Source organism: Miscanthus floridulus, chromosome 2 (genome assembly GCF_019320115.1).
Source record: "Miscanthus floridulus cultivar M001 chromosome 2, ASM1932011v1, whole genome shotgun sequence".
Lineage (NCBI taxonomy): Eukaryota > Viridiplantae > Streptophyta > Magnoliopsida > Poales > Poaceae > Miscanthus > Miscanthus floridulus.
Window position 1 is genome coordinate 104,605,846 of NC_089581.1, and position 14,705 is coordinate 104,620,550.

Sequence of the window (14,705 nt, forward strand, 5' to 3'; positions counted from 1 at the left end):
CAAGGCTACTCAAGTCAATTAGTCACGAAAGAGAGCTACTTCTATGCTACACAAGCAAGAAGGTAACTAATAAGCTACACAAGCTAACTAATTACAAAGAGCAACTACACAAGTATAATATATGAAAGGTAAATACAAGCTTGTGTAACGGGGATGCAAACCAATGGGAAGAACAAGGATGACACGATGATTTTTATCTTGAGGTTCACTTAGTTGCCACCAAGCTAGTCCCTGTTGTGTCCACTGCACACTTGGTGGTTCGGTCGCTAATAGGCTTTCACAAGCCTAGCCCACACGTTGAGAGCCATAATAACCTACCCATAAGTGAGGGGTAGCTCAATGACATGCTCTACTAGTGTTGCTCTTCGTGACTCCCATGGGGTGAGCACGATACCCCTCACAAATCTTTCTTCGGAGCACCGCACAATCTTCTTGTGTGCTCCACAACGGAGAACTTGCCACCAAGCCATCTAGGAGGTGGTAACCTCCAAGAGTAACAAGCACCATTGACTTATAACTTAAACACCTAGTGCCACTCGATGCAATCTCACAATGCAATCGCACTAGAATCACTCACTCGCAATCGATTCGCACTCTTGCAAGCATAAGTGAGTTAGAGGGCTCCCAAGCACTCCTACACAAGACACCAAGGCTCAAGGGTGCTCAGTGTCATAGAACCGACCAATTTATAAGAGCACAAGTATAAAAACAATTGATGAAATGATCAAATTCTCGCACTTGAGCCCATATAAACCTGGTAGTCAACTGAAACCATGAAGGATTTCAAACCAACTTGCATACAACCAAGATCACAGTAATTCAACATAACATATCGTACGTTACAACATTTCATAGATGGTTTGCAAATAGGTTACAACACCTCAGAGTCATCGTTATTACAAAACATGTCTTGTAAAGTATGCGGAAGCAAATAGTTTAACTTACACACCCGAGTTCAAATACAAATACTGGTTTGCTGATCACAACCCGCAAAAGCATTTGGATAAGGGAAACAGAGATCATGCCCATGATCTAGTCTTCATCACTCGCCGGGTGGAGCTAATACTTACAGAAGCCCTGATATAGAAGGTCATCTGCAACAAGAAGGAATAAACCCTGAGTACGAGAATGTACTCAGCTAGACTTACTCATCAGAAACCAAAACAAATGACACCAAGGATCATGCATAGCTTAATTTAGTGGATCTGGCTGACACTTTCTTTTTACGGAAAAACATAAGTAATAATGATCAACTCTTGATCTGAACTAGCAGTGACTTTTAGCCATTAACCTTTCATCTATATTAGCACCTGTAGTAAGCAATCATTTGATTAAGATGCAAACATTAATAACCATATCAGGTATAAATCGTGGCAACATTATCATCATCATCCATTTAACCATATCGTTAAATTAATTGAATCTACGTTGCCGCTGCTCAGTCAAGTTCTCACTATCCGAGAGAGACGGCGATTCGAATCGATTCCTATCTAGCTAGAGGGGTATTCCTAAACACAAACCCTGCTTCTCCTGTCAGGGTCACAAACAAGTCACCTTTGATACGATTTAGGAGTCGCGAGTCCAAACAGATCGACATTCTCAGAGAACCACTCTGCCAAGGTTGCTTGGGACTCTAACCCACCTTGGACTTATGCCAATGGCTCTCTGCACATCCTTACTACCTCTAGAATGCACACCACTGCTCGCGTCCCTGGCCTGAGTCGAGCTACTAGGCTTCGCGGTCGAAACGACTTATCCGACCAGCTAAGTGTTAGGCTATGTTCAACATGACATAAGGACATACAGCGTATCGATCCTTAAACGACACAGACGGAGTCACTATGTCCAACCCTGCACAAGACTCCGCCCGGTCTTAATTCATTATTAACATGGTTCTTTTCCATGATAGCAAATATAGCCAACCGTGATCCACCTCATCCTAAAGCTCATAGATGACAGGAAATCACCTGACTTCTACCGCACTAAGCATGGTGAAGCATTTTAACCCGTTTCTGAACTTAAATAGGATTCAAGTGCGATATCTGGACAAGGATGGATATATAATGCAACAATTGGTTCCAACCAATTCCTATACTTAATGCATCATTAACAAATAAAAGATACTCAACGTATTTGTAAAAACATGGGAGACTTAATATGCTCTGGGGCTTGCCTTTCAGGAAAGAGGAAGGACAGTGGTCAGGGCACTCGGGCAACTCCTCCTCGGTGGCTGCTTCGTCGATTTTCTGCACCTCGGGCTCCTCCTCCTGGCTCGCTCCCTCGAACTCCAGCAGCGTCACTCCCTCTAGCACACCTATTGCATGTATGCACACGATAAATATCATAGATGCATATGAACGAAGTTAGAAATGCTCGGGGAATGCACATGCTTACTGCAGTCCGCATTTTCTGACTTAGGCTCTATTCAAATCACTTTACTTACTAAGTTTATATAATCTAATGTACAATTGCTCATCTTCAGTTAAGGACCTAGCACCTGCACCTAAGCATGTTCTCAAGTTAGGCTAGCACCTAAACAATCAACAAGAACATTGCAACAAAGCATGCACACAACCATTTATATTTCAGCGAAACAGAGACTATACAGCGGTACAGTAAACTGACCATAACTGAAGATCTACAATTCCAAATGACATGCAACAAGAGAATTTCGAAAGCTTATGAAATTACCTACAATTCATTTTTAGACCTCAAGGCATGATTCTAACCTTTACCAGGTCGAATTTATAGAATTACATGATCAGGTCCAAACAAGACAGAGAACAAGCAACTCTGGGATCTAACTTTGAACAACTGTAGCTCCTAAACTACTAGGCCAAATGCCACCAAATTTTGACAGGAGCTAGATACATAAGTTATCTAGAACTTTTGTATTCACCACATTCCCAACAAACCAAATTATCATGGGGAACTTTGTAAAGTCCCTAGAACTATCCCGAAAGACACAATGCAGAAAAATAATTATTAACTTATGTTGCAAACATATAATTGGACAAAACTAACTTTACTCACTCATCACACATGTCACAAGAACACCAGAAAGTAAGGTGTTCACCATCAATTCATTTCTTTTAATGCCTTTCTTAATTTATATAATTAATTAAGAGAAATGACAAACATATATGAGAACTACACCATTTAATCTACAAAAATTACAGTAGGTACTACATGCTCCAAGTAGACCACTATAAAAATTTCACATCATTTGAGCAAGTATAACATCCTACACAAAAATGATAAGACATAATGGCTTAAAATGACATAATTAGGAAACCCTAGTGAAAAGTGTCAAGTAACAGATTTTATATTTTTTGTAGCATCCTTAAGGTACTAGGATACTCCCCACAAAATTTCATGGTCATTGGATTCCTAGATAAATTACAAAAATTCACACAAGGATCATTCAATGATAAAAGGAAAATATATAACTCAAAAACCATACATGCAATGACTCTCAAATTTTTACCAGAGCTTCTACTAAGCAAGAATAGCTTACCAACAAAATTTCATAATTTTTGGAGCACAGGAACTCTAGATATAATTTAAACAAGTTCGCATGCATTTAAAAACACATTTCAAGTTCCTATTTAATTCATCCAAAAATTCCACTACAAGTGTTCATGTTATATTTTTCCTAAATACTACACTTCGCTATGATCCTAACAAAATTGGTACCATCCAATTTGGATCTACAAAACTGGAGATACAAATTTTACAAAACAACATTCAAAACTAGAAATATTTAAACTGGCTTCCAATATACAGTCACTGACAAGCGGGGCCCTCGGGTCAGATGACCCCACAGGTCAGCGAGAGGAAAATAGGGGAGGCGGCTATGACGGCACGGCAGTGACAAAGCTCGCCGACGGTGGCTTCACCGACGACGAGGACGGTACCTCCATGACCGCCTCGACCTCCCGCGTGGATTGGTGCCCTAATCGCGCTCTCTACTGACCTCTAAGTACTCCGGCCACGGAGCACGGTGGCTCAGCCATGGCGCACATCGGCTCACGGCCATGTTTCGGCCTGACCGGATCGGTGGAGCTGGCTACATCATCACACGAGCAACGGTGAATGATGGTGAAGCTAAGACAGAGGCTATGGAAGGAAAGGGGGAACCGTGCAGTGCTGGCCACGGCGAGCGCCACTCCTACGAGGTGACCGTAAGGGCGATGGCGGCGAAAATGTCCAAAGGCCCTTACCTATGGCTCGTCTAGCTCAGCTAGGGTGACGGCAAGGTACGTGGGTGCTAGCAGAGCTTTAGGCGGCCGCTTGCTGGCTGTGGTGCCGCGGCGAGCAGGCGCAAGCACGGTGGAGCCGGTGACGACGACGACGGTCCGCTGCGGCCGCTGTGGGAGAGCGAAGGAGAAGGCGAAGCAAAGAATGGAGAGTCTAGGAGCGTCACGGGCGAGTGCGGGCGTGTTTTGGCGCACTAGAGCCCGACGTGGCCTGACCAGGCAGGTGGCCGACGACGTGTGGCGCCACAGCGGTGAAGCCCTGCTACCGATCGGGACACTGTAGCTCCGATTCAGTCACGACATTGATGCCTGACAGCGTTACTTGATGACTGTCAAACGCCTAATCGGTGGCGAGTTAGCAAAACCTCCCTGAAGCAATCCTGTAGAGCTATAATAGGGCTACAACATTACTTTAGAAAGTATCAGCAAATTCCCAAAGAATCACGAGTTACACCAAGCCAAAGTCAGCTCCTTCAAACTGAAATTGCAATCCATACTTAGAATTTTTTCTAAGTGCTAAATCAGCCCTCAACACTGACTTGTGGGCCCTTTTTGAGTATGTTCTGCACATTTTCATGAGTTGGTCATAAAATAACTTTTGTTCCTTAGATAATTTGCTACAACTTTACTTTAGGTTGCTCAGATATGCAAACACTCTAAGTTGTGCTTTTTAAATAGTCAAATAAAAGAGTCCTAGGGTCAATACAAGTCAAACCATCACTTGATAGCATAATTAGACAATATGGTCAACATGAACAATGTTCCTAATGACATTCTAAGTGTAGCTAGATTGTTTAAAAGGATAATTAGCCACACCACACATTGATCACACCAAATCAAGCATCACAAGCATTGAAACAAGGAAGAACAAGTGAAATGTTGCTTTTGTTTCAAAGCCATGTTTCACATGTTTCATGATTTTGTTGCATAGTACTAACTAACCATGTTTCACTAAAGTGAGTTGCACATGTTGCACTTGAGTGTTGCACACTTTTATTTCATAAAACAAATACACATGAAATATAACAATATGTTGCAATGTTTCGACAACATGTTTCATGCAATATAAGCTCATGAATGTATGAATGATGCTCATGTTCATGAAATGCAAGTGCAAATGTGGAAGCCAAACACCTGGGGTGTTACAGCCCTCCTCCTTATAAAAATCTCGTCCCGAGATTTGGCAAGCGTACCATTGTTGATAGAATTCCTTATAACCGTCCCTCAAATAATCTTCTCTTTCCCACGTTGCATCGCGTTCACTGCCCTAATTACTCCACATGACTTTGTAAAACCTGACCACCCGACTCTGAGTCACTCGCTCACGAGTGTCAATTACTCGGACCGGCTTTTCTTTAAAGGTCAAATTAGATTTTAACTCGATATCCCCCAGTGGAACTCTCTCTTTAGGGACGCGAAGGCATTTCTTTAATTGGGATACATGAAAGACATTGACGATAGCACTCATCTTTGGAGGTAATTGGATCTTGTATGCTACCTTACCACTTTGTCCAATGATTTCAAATGGACCGACATATCTCGGCATAAGCTTTCGCTTCACACCAAAGCGTTGGACACTCTTCATCGGTGAGACTTTCAGATAAACGAAGTCTCCAACTTTGAACTCAATAGGTTTCCTACGACAATCAGCATAACTTTTCTACCTAGCTTGAGCTATGGCCGTATGGGTCTGGATAGTATGAACTTGTTCTTTAGCTTCTTGAACAAAATCAATTCCATAATATCTCCTTTCACCAGCTTCTACCCAATTCAATGGGGTTCTACACTTTTGGCCATACAAAGCTTCAAACGGTGCCATCTTGATACTCTCTTGATAACTATTATTGTACGAGAATTCAGCTAGGGGCAACCACTTTTCCCATGAACCCTTAGCCGAGAGACACATGCTCTCAGCATATCTTCTAAGATTTGATTGACTCATTCAGTTTGCCCATTGGTTTGCGGATGATAGGCAGAGCTTCTTACTAACTTAGTTCCTAATAATCCGTGTAAGTGCTCCCAAAAGCGAGCAGTGAACTATGGTCCTCTATCAGAGACAATAGTGTGAGGTATCCCATGAAGTTGGACTATCTGATTAAAGTACAACTCCACATAGTTAGTTGGATGGAAATCTATGCGGATAGGAATGAAGTGTGTAGACTTGGTCAGACGGTCTACAATCACCTAAATGGAGTTAAAATTTCTCTAAGTAGTAGGGAGTCCAACAATAAAATCCATACTTATCTCCTCCCATTTTCAACCTGGAATAGAGAGTGGCTGAAGCAATCCAGCTTTCATGTGCACAGCTTTGACTTGACAACAAGTGTCACACCTAGCCACATAAGCGGCTATCTCCTTCTTCATCTTGGTCCACCAAAAGCGAGGCTTCAAATCATGATACATTTTGTTACTACCAGGATGAATAGATAATTTAGAGGAATGGGCTTCAGATATGATTTGATTTCTAAGCTCTCTATCCTTTGAAACCACCAACCTATCCTTAAACCATAACATGTCATTCTCATCTACCCGAAAATGTTTGGTTTCTTACTCTTTCATCTTACGCTTGATGTGGAACACACCTGAATCTGTCTTTTGTAGCTCGATAATTTGACTCTATAGAGTACAACTGACAGTGATGTTGTGAAGGACTGCAGGATGAAGGAGTTTTGACAAATGGAAGTCACTTTCAATCAAAGAGTGGCAATGAGATTTCCTGCTTAAGGCATCCGCAATAACATTTGCCTTGCCAGGATGATAGTGCACTTGGAGGTTATAATCCTTGATCAACTCGAGCCATCTTCTCTGACGCATATTCAACTCCGGTTGAGTGAAGATGTACTTAAGACTTTTATGATTAGTGTAGATATTACACACATTGCTGAGCAAATAATGTCTCTAGGCCTTCAAAGCATGAACAACTGCAGCGAGTTCCAAGTCATGCGTCGGATAGTTCACCTCATGCTTCCGAAGTTGGCGAGAGGTATAAGCAATGACTCTACCCTCTTGCATAAGAACACCTCCTAAACCTATACCTAATGCATTGTAGAACACATCGAAAGGTTTCTCGATATCCGGTTGCGCCAAAATCGGAGCCGAAGTTAGAAGAGTTTGCAGGGTGTGGAAAGCCACATCACACTCGGAAGTCCAAACAAACCTCATGTCTTTTTGCAGCAACCGAGTCATAGGCTTGGCTATTTTAGAGAAATCCGGGATGAAGCGATGATAATAGCCAGCCAATCCTAGAAAACTCCAAACCTCGTGCACTGAGATTGGAGCCTTCTAGTCCAACACTTCTTGCACTTTGGTGGGATCCACCATAATTCCACCATCGGACAACACATGTCCGAGAAAAGGTACCTCACGAAGCCAGAATTCACTCTTGCTGAACTTTGCATAAAGCTTGTGTTCCCACAATCTAGTGAGAACCACTCACAAATGTTCAACATGATCTTCTTCATTCCCAAAATAGACCAAGATATCATCTATAAATACTACCACAAATTTGTCTAACTCAGGCATAAACACCGAATTCATCAAATACATGAGTGTGCGGGGGCATTGGTCAATCCAAAAGATATAACAAGATACTTATACAGACCATATCTTGTAGAGAATGCAGTTTTTGGAACATCCTCGGGCTGAATTTTGATTTGATGATAACCAGATCTCAAATCAATCTTGGAAAAGACTTTTGCTTTAGACAACTGATCAAATAAGATATCTATGCGTGGTAGAGGGTACTTATTCTTGATTGTAACTGCATTCAAAGGCCTATAATCTACACACATGCATAGTGATTGATCCTTCTTCTTTACAAAGATAGTTGGGCACCCCCACGGAGACGAACTAGGACGGATAAGGCCTTTCTTTAGAAGTTCATTCAACTAGGTATTAATTTCAGCTAGTTCATTAGGAGGCATCCTATAAGGCCTTCTAGAGATAGGCGTTGTACTGGGTAGCAACTCTATCTTGAACTCCATGTCTCGATCTAGGGGCAATCCGAGCAAATCATCGGGAAACACATCCAAAAAATCACACACGACAGGGATATCTGCCATAGCCTTTGCTTACACCGCATTGGCCGCACAAGAAAGATTGAGGTCCTTGGGTAGCTATACTAGAAAACCTTCCTGAGTACTAGGATCTCTGAGCATGACTACTCTAGTCAATGTATCAATAAGCACTCCATGACTGCTCATCCAGTTCATTCCCAATATCACGTCGATACCCAGCCCCGGTAACACTACTAGATCAACCGGATAACTTCGCCCCTCTATTTCAAATTGCACGTCCCCAACTACAAGCTTGGTTGGGATAGTACCACTGGCAGCCCTAATACAATAACCCTCACCCTCAACAGTGTATGTTTTCTGCATAAACTTAGATGCAAATGCGGGACTAATAAAAGAATGCGAAGCACCCGAAACAAATAGTACAACCATGGGGTGTTGATCAACCAAGAACTTACCAGCAGTTACTACCTCTCCTAAAGGAATATCAGCAATATTAGTGTGGTTCACCTATCCCTGATGGCCACCTTGGTAGTTATTCTTCTTAGGGTAAGGGCACTCCCTTGCCCAGTGACCTGTCTTGTTGTAGTTCTAGCATGGCATGTTGCTTGGAGGAGCCTTGGAACTGCCTTGGCTGGTAGTGCCCTTGGGAAGAGCAACTGTAAAGGCCTTGTGAAATCCAGTCCTACCTAGATTCTTCTTCTACGGTGGGCAGAATTTAGCAGCTGATGCTGGAGGGTGAAATGGAGCCCTTTGGGTGACTGGAGCCTTGGATTGCGAGGCACCCGCCTCATAGGCCCTCTTATGACTTTTCGAAGCAGCATATATAGCATTGTTGTTCTCTTGCGATAAAGCATCACTCACAAACTCATTAAAATGAGCACACTTGCAATTTCCCATGGTCTTCATCAATTTGGGGCTAAGTCCCCGCTTGAAACTAGCGATCTTTTTGGCATCAGTGTCAACAAACTCAGTAGCATACCTTGCAAGGTTATTGAAAGCCTGTAGGTATTCATTCAAGCTTTTGTTCCCCTGGGTCAGCTTCATGAACTCCGTATGCTTGATTGCCATAAGACCAGGAGGAATATAATTTTCCCTGAAAGCAGATTTGAACTGATCCCAAGTGATTTGGGCATTAGCGGGCATAGTGGACCGATGATGACTCCACCAAATACCAGCTAACCCATGCAGTTGGTGAGAAGCATATTCGGTCTTTAGCACTTCTATCAAGCGAAGCAGACGGAATTTCTGCTCAAGAGTGTTCAGCCACTCATCAGCTTGTAGGGGCTCCTTAGCCTCCTTGAAGATCGGGGGTTTCGTATCAAGAAAATCTTTGAAGTCGCTATACTGATTTGGTTCTGGTCCTTGGTGTGCACCACGACCATCACGATTTGTAATCGTGCGGAGAGCCTCAGCCATAGTGCGCTGTCCTTCTGTAAGAATTGCCATCAATTCTGTTGGTGTGGGTGGTCGTGGTGGTGGAAGATCGTCATCATCACCAGCCGCACTAGTGGAACGAGTGCGAGGCATCTACAACCATGCGTAACCAGTAATTATTGGTGATGTTAGCACATTGGAGAGGAACAATGTAATTACACCAAACTGAATTTACTGGAGAGAATGAAAACTTCATATAATAAACAGAGGCAATAATTCATTCTCCAATCACCACATCATCAATTAGATTACTAGCGCCATATGCAGTGCATTCCAACATGACAAGTTTTAAACTTAACCAACAAGATACGCATCTCGAAGGGAGCGAATTAAAGTACATTACATGCCAAGTTTGAATTAAAAGGTACATCCCACATCAGTCATAGTACTAGGTCCATTACACCAATGACTGCAAAAGCTTAAACTAGTGAGACTTGCTAACTAACTACTCATCAAAGTGATCACTGTCCACATCGGAGACGCCTTGGACTTCTTCCGGATCTTCCTCTTCTTCTTCATTTGCAGGTTCAGCTGCATTGTCATCCATCTACATGTCCTCTTCTTCTTCATCGGCCTCAATCACTTGAGGTCCACCCACATTAGGATACCTTGGTATGGGGTGAGGAATAGGAAACAGATGGTTGTTCAGTTGATGGTGCTCAACCTGAAGCTCTTCAAGCTGCTCTTGGAGCTCATGCTCCCTTTGGAAAGCATTGTGGTTACCCATGATCCAGCCCTAACATCTTTCTTCTGCCAACTCTAAAGCTGCATCTCTATGACGGGTCACACGATCCAACTCCTGTGCTGCCTTATCTCTCTCTATAGTGAGGTTCATCAGCTGGTTATGAAGCTCGTCTCTCTCGCGTGCTGTTTGACCCCACTGCTGTAGGTGATAATTTGCAATACCCCAAATCTCATCTACTTCTTGCTGAGCTCGCCCACATGCATCCACCCTACGGTGATACTTGCAGGCACGCAACCTGAACTTGTGCTGAGCTGCCATTGCCTTGCTAGCTTCTTCTAGCACACTAGAAAGGGTGTCCTATCTGACTCGACAAAGCTTCAAGACGGCCATCATAGCACTCATTCCAGCATTGTCGCTCTAAACATGTTCACCATGGCCTCGAACCAAGGCCTGGCCAACCTCCTGAGTCCACTCAACCTCAGTAGGAGCCACTCAGGGAATGGATGAAGCTGGTCCACCCACTAACTCATCTTGAAGCTCTGTGCTATATCCATAGGCACATCAAGGGCAGCAACTTGAGCGGCTTCCCTTGGGCTTTGCCCATCAGTCTCAATGCTCCACCCATGCCACAACAGTCTCGTGGGGTTCTACGGCACTATAAAGGTCATAACGTACCATGGTACATCTCCCAATGGCACCGCCTGCCTCCACGTGTAGCGGGGTGCCTCCGAGTACCCAACTGAACTAAGCATCCTCCAGAGCAAGGTGGGTGTACCGAACTGGTCCAAAAAGGTGCTGCTACCAGTAGGAAACATGGGCTCAACCATCTGTATCAAAAAGGGATGCAACTCACATGAGAGGATTAATTTGTTGAGAGATTAAACTTAATACTTGGGATAAGCAATTATAAGGGAGGGAGTAATGCAATATGAATGACATGAGTGAATATGATGCATGCTCGTTCCGTACGTTCTCACAAACCTAAGAAAATTTAAGTTTTAGCGGAATATACGGTGGCATACATATGTTCTCTCAATTAGCGGTAACTAGTCGATCTACACGGTGCGTTGTTAGCGTACCTGCAGAAAACTTCATTGCAGCCCAACCCAACAAGATATAATGCTAATAACAAAAGCAGTAACTAAGATACTCTCCATATATACATCCCCAGATATATATATACTTTGGTATCCAAACTACCCGATAGATGTACCCACAATTAAGTACCTTCATATATACATGTATGCAACATGTAAATACTCCAGTAACCACAACTAACTCACCCCTAGACCGATGGTTGGATGGTCATGCTCTCACAACTCACACTTACCTTAGCATAGAGGCAATTGATCCATACATTGCCATTCAAATGAATGGCACCCATGCAATAGCACGCCGCATGGACGATGAAATAGAAACAATCAATTTCCCCCAAGTTAGTAATTATATATAAGCCACCTAGAAGTCCTTAATTGGGCTACAAGGGATGTGATCACCAGTACACCATAAAATTTTTGATTTTTGAACACTTATATATAACTATAAGTTGGAAAACTGTTTTCACAACAAAAACTTTTGTTTTAAATACCTGTATGACAAGTTTAGTGTTGAATCTAGCTCTGATACCAGCTATCATAGAACCAACCAATTTATAAGAGCACAAGTACAAAAACAATTGCTGAAACGATCAAATTCTCGCACTTGAGCCCATATAAACCCGCTAGTCAACTAAAACCATGAAGGATTTCAAACCAACTTGCATATAACCAAGATCATAGTAATTCAACATAACATATCGTAGGTTACAACATTTCACAGACGGTTTGCAAATAGGTTACAACACCTTAGAGTCATCGTTATTACAAAACAAGTCTTGTAAAGTATGCGGAAGCAAATAGTTTAACTTACACACCCGAGTTCAAATACAAATACTGGTTTGCTGATCACAACCCGCAAAAGCATTTGGATAAGGGAAACAGAGATCATGCCCATGATCTAGTCTTCGTCACCTGCCGGGTGGAGACAATACTTACAGAAGCCTTGATATAGAAGGTCATCTGCAATAAGAGGGAATAAACCCTGAGTCTGAGAATATACTCAGCTAGACTTACCCACCGGAAACCAAAACAAATGACACCAAGGATCATGCATAGCTTAATTTAGTGGATCTGGCTGACACTTTCTTTTTGCGGAAAAGCATAAGTAATAATGATCAACTCTTGACCTGAACTAGCAGTGACTTTTAGCCATAACCTGCCATCTATATTAGCACATGTACTAAGCAATCGTTTGATTAAGACGCAAACATTAATAACCATATCAGGTATAAATCGTGGCAACATTATCATCATCATCCATTTAACCATATCGTTAAATTAATTGAATCTACGTTGCCGCTGCTCAGTCAAGTTCTCACTATCCGAGAGAGACGGCGATTCGAATCGATTCCTATCCAGCTGGAGGGGTATTCCTAAACACAAACCCTGCTTCCCCCATTAGGGTCGTAAATAAGTCACCTTTGGTATGATTTAGGAGTCGTGAGTCCGAACAGATCGACATTCTTAGAGAACCACTCTGCTAAGGTTGCTCGGGACTCTAACCCACCTTGGACTTATGCCAATGGCTCTCTGCACATCCTTACTACCTCTAGAATGCACGCCACTGCTCGTGTCCCTGGCCTGAGTCGAGCTACTAGGCTTTGCGGTCGGAACGACTTATCCGACCAGCTAAGTGTTAGGCTGCGTTCAACATGACATGAGGATGTACAGCGTATCGATCCTTAAACGACACAGACGGAGTCACTATGTCCAACCCTGCACAAGACTCCGCCTGGTCTTAATTCATTATTAACATGGTTCTTTTCACGATAGCAAATATAGCCAACCATGATCCACCTCATCCTATAGCTCGCAGGTGACAGGAAATCACCTGACTTCTACCGCACTAAGCATGGCGAAGCATTTTAACCCGTTCCTGAACTTAAATAGGATTCAAGTGCAATATCTGGACAAGGATGGATATATAATGCAACAATTGGTTCCAACCAATTCCTATACTTAATGCATCATCAACGAATAAAAGATACTCAAGGTATTTGTAAAAACATGGGAGACTTAATATGCTCCGGGGCTTGCCTTTCAGGAAAGAGGAAGGACGGTGGTCAGGGCACTCGGGCAACTCCTCCTCGACGGCTGCTTCGTCGATTTCCTGCACCTCGAGCTCCACCTCTTGGCTCGCTCCCTCGAACTCCAACAGCGTCACTCCCTCCGGCACACCTATTGCATGTATGCGCACGATAAATATCATGGATGCACATGAACGAAGTTAGAAATGCTCGGGGAATGCACATGCTTACTGCAGTTCGCATTTTCCGACTTAGGCTCTATTCAAATCACTTTACTTACCAAGTTTATACAATCTAATGTACAATTGCTCATCTTCAGTTAAGGACCTAGCACCTGCACCTAAGCATGTTCTCAAGTTAGGCTAGCACCTAAACAATCAACAAGAACATTGCAACAAAGCATGCACACAACCATTCATATTTCAGCGAAACAGAGACTATACAGTGGTTTGGTAAACTGACCATAACTGAAGATCTACAATTCCAAATGACATGCAACAAGACAATTTGGAAAGCTTATGAAATTACCTACAATTCATTTTTAGACCTCAAGGCATGATTCCAACCTTTACTAGGTCGAATTTACAGAATTACATGATCAGGTCCAAACAAGACAGAGAACAAGCAACTCTGGGATCTAACTTTGAACAGCTGTAGCTCCTAAACTACTAGGCCCAATGCCACCAAATTTTGACAGGAGCTAGATACATAAGTTATCTAGAACTTTTGTATTCACCACATTCCCAACAAACCAAATTATCATGGGGAACTTTGTAAAGTCCCCAGAACTATCCCGAAAGACACAATGCCGAAAGAGACAATCCCGAAAGACCACTATAAAAATTTCACATCATTTGAGCAAGTATAACATCCTACACAAAAATGATAAGACATAATGGCTTAAAATAACATAATTAGGAAACCCTAGTGAAAAGTGTCAAACAACAGATTTTATATTTTTTGTAGTATCCTTAAGGTACTAGGATACTCCCCACAAAATTTCATGGTCATTGGATTCCTAGATAAATTACAAAAATTCACACAAGGATCATTCAATGATAAAAGGAAAATATATAACTCAAAAACCATACATGCAATGACTCTCAAATTTTTACCAGAGCTTCTACTAAGCAAGAATAGCTTACCAACAAAATTTCATAATTTTTGGAGCATAGGAACTCCAGATA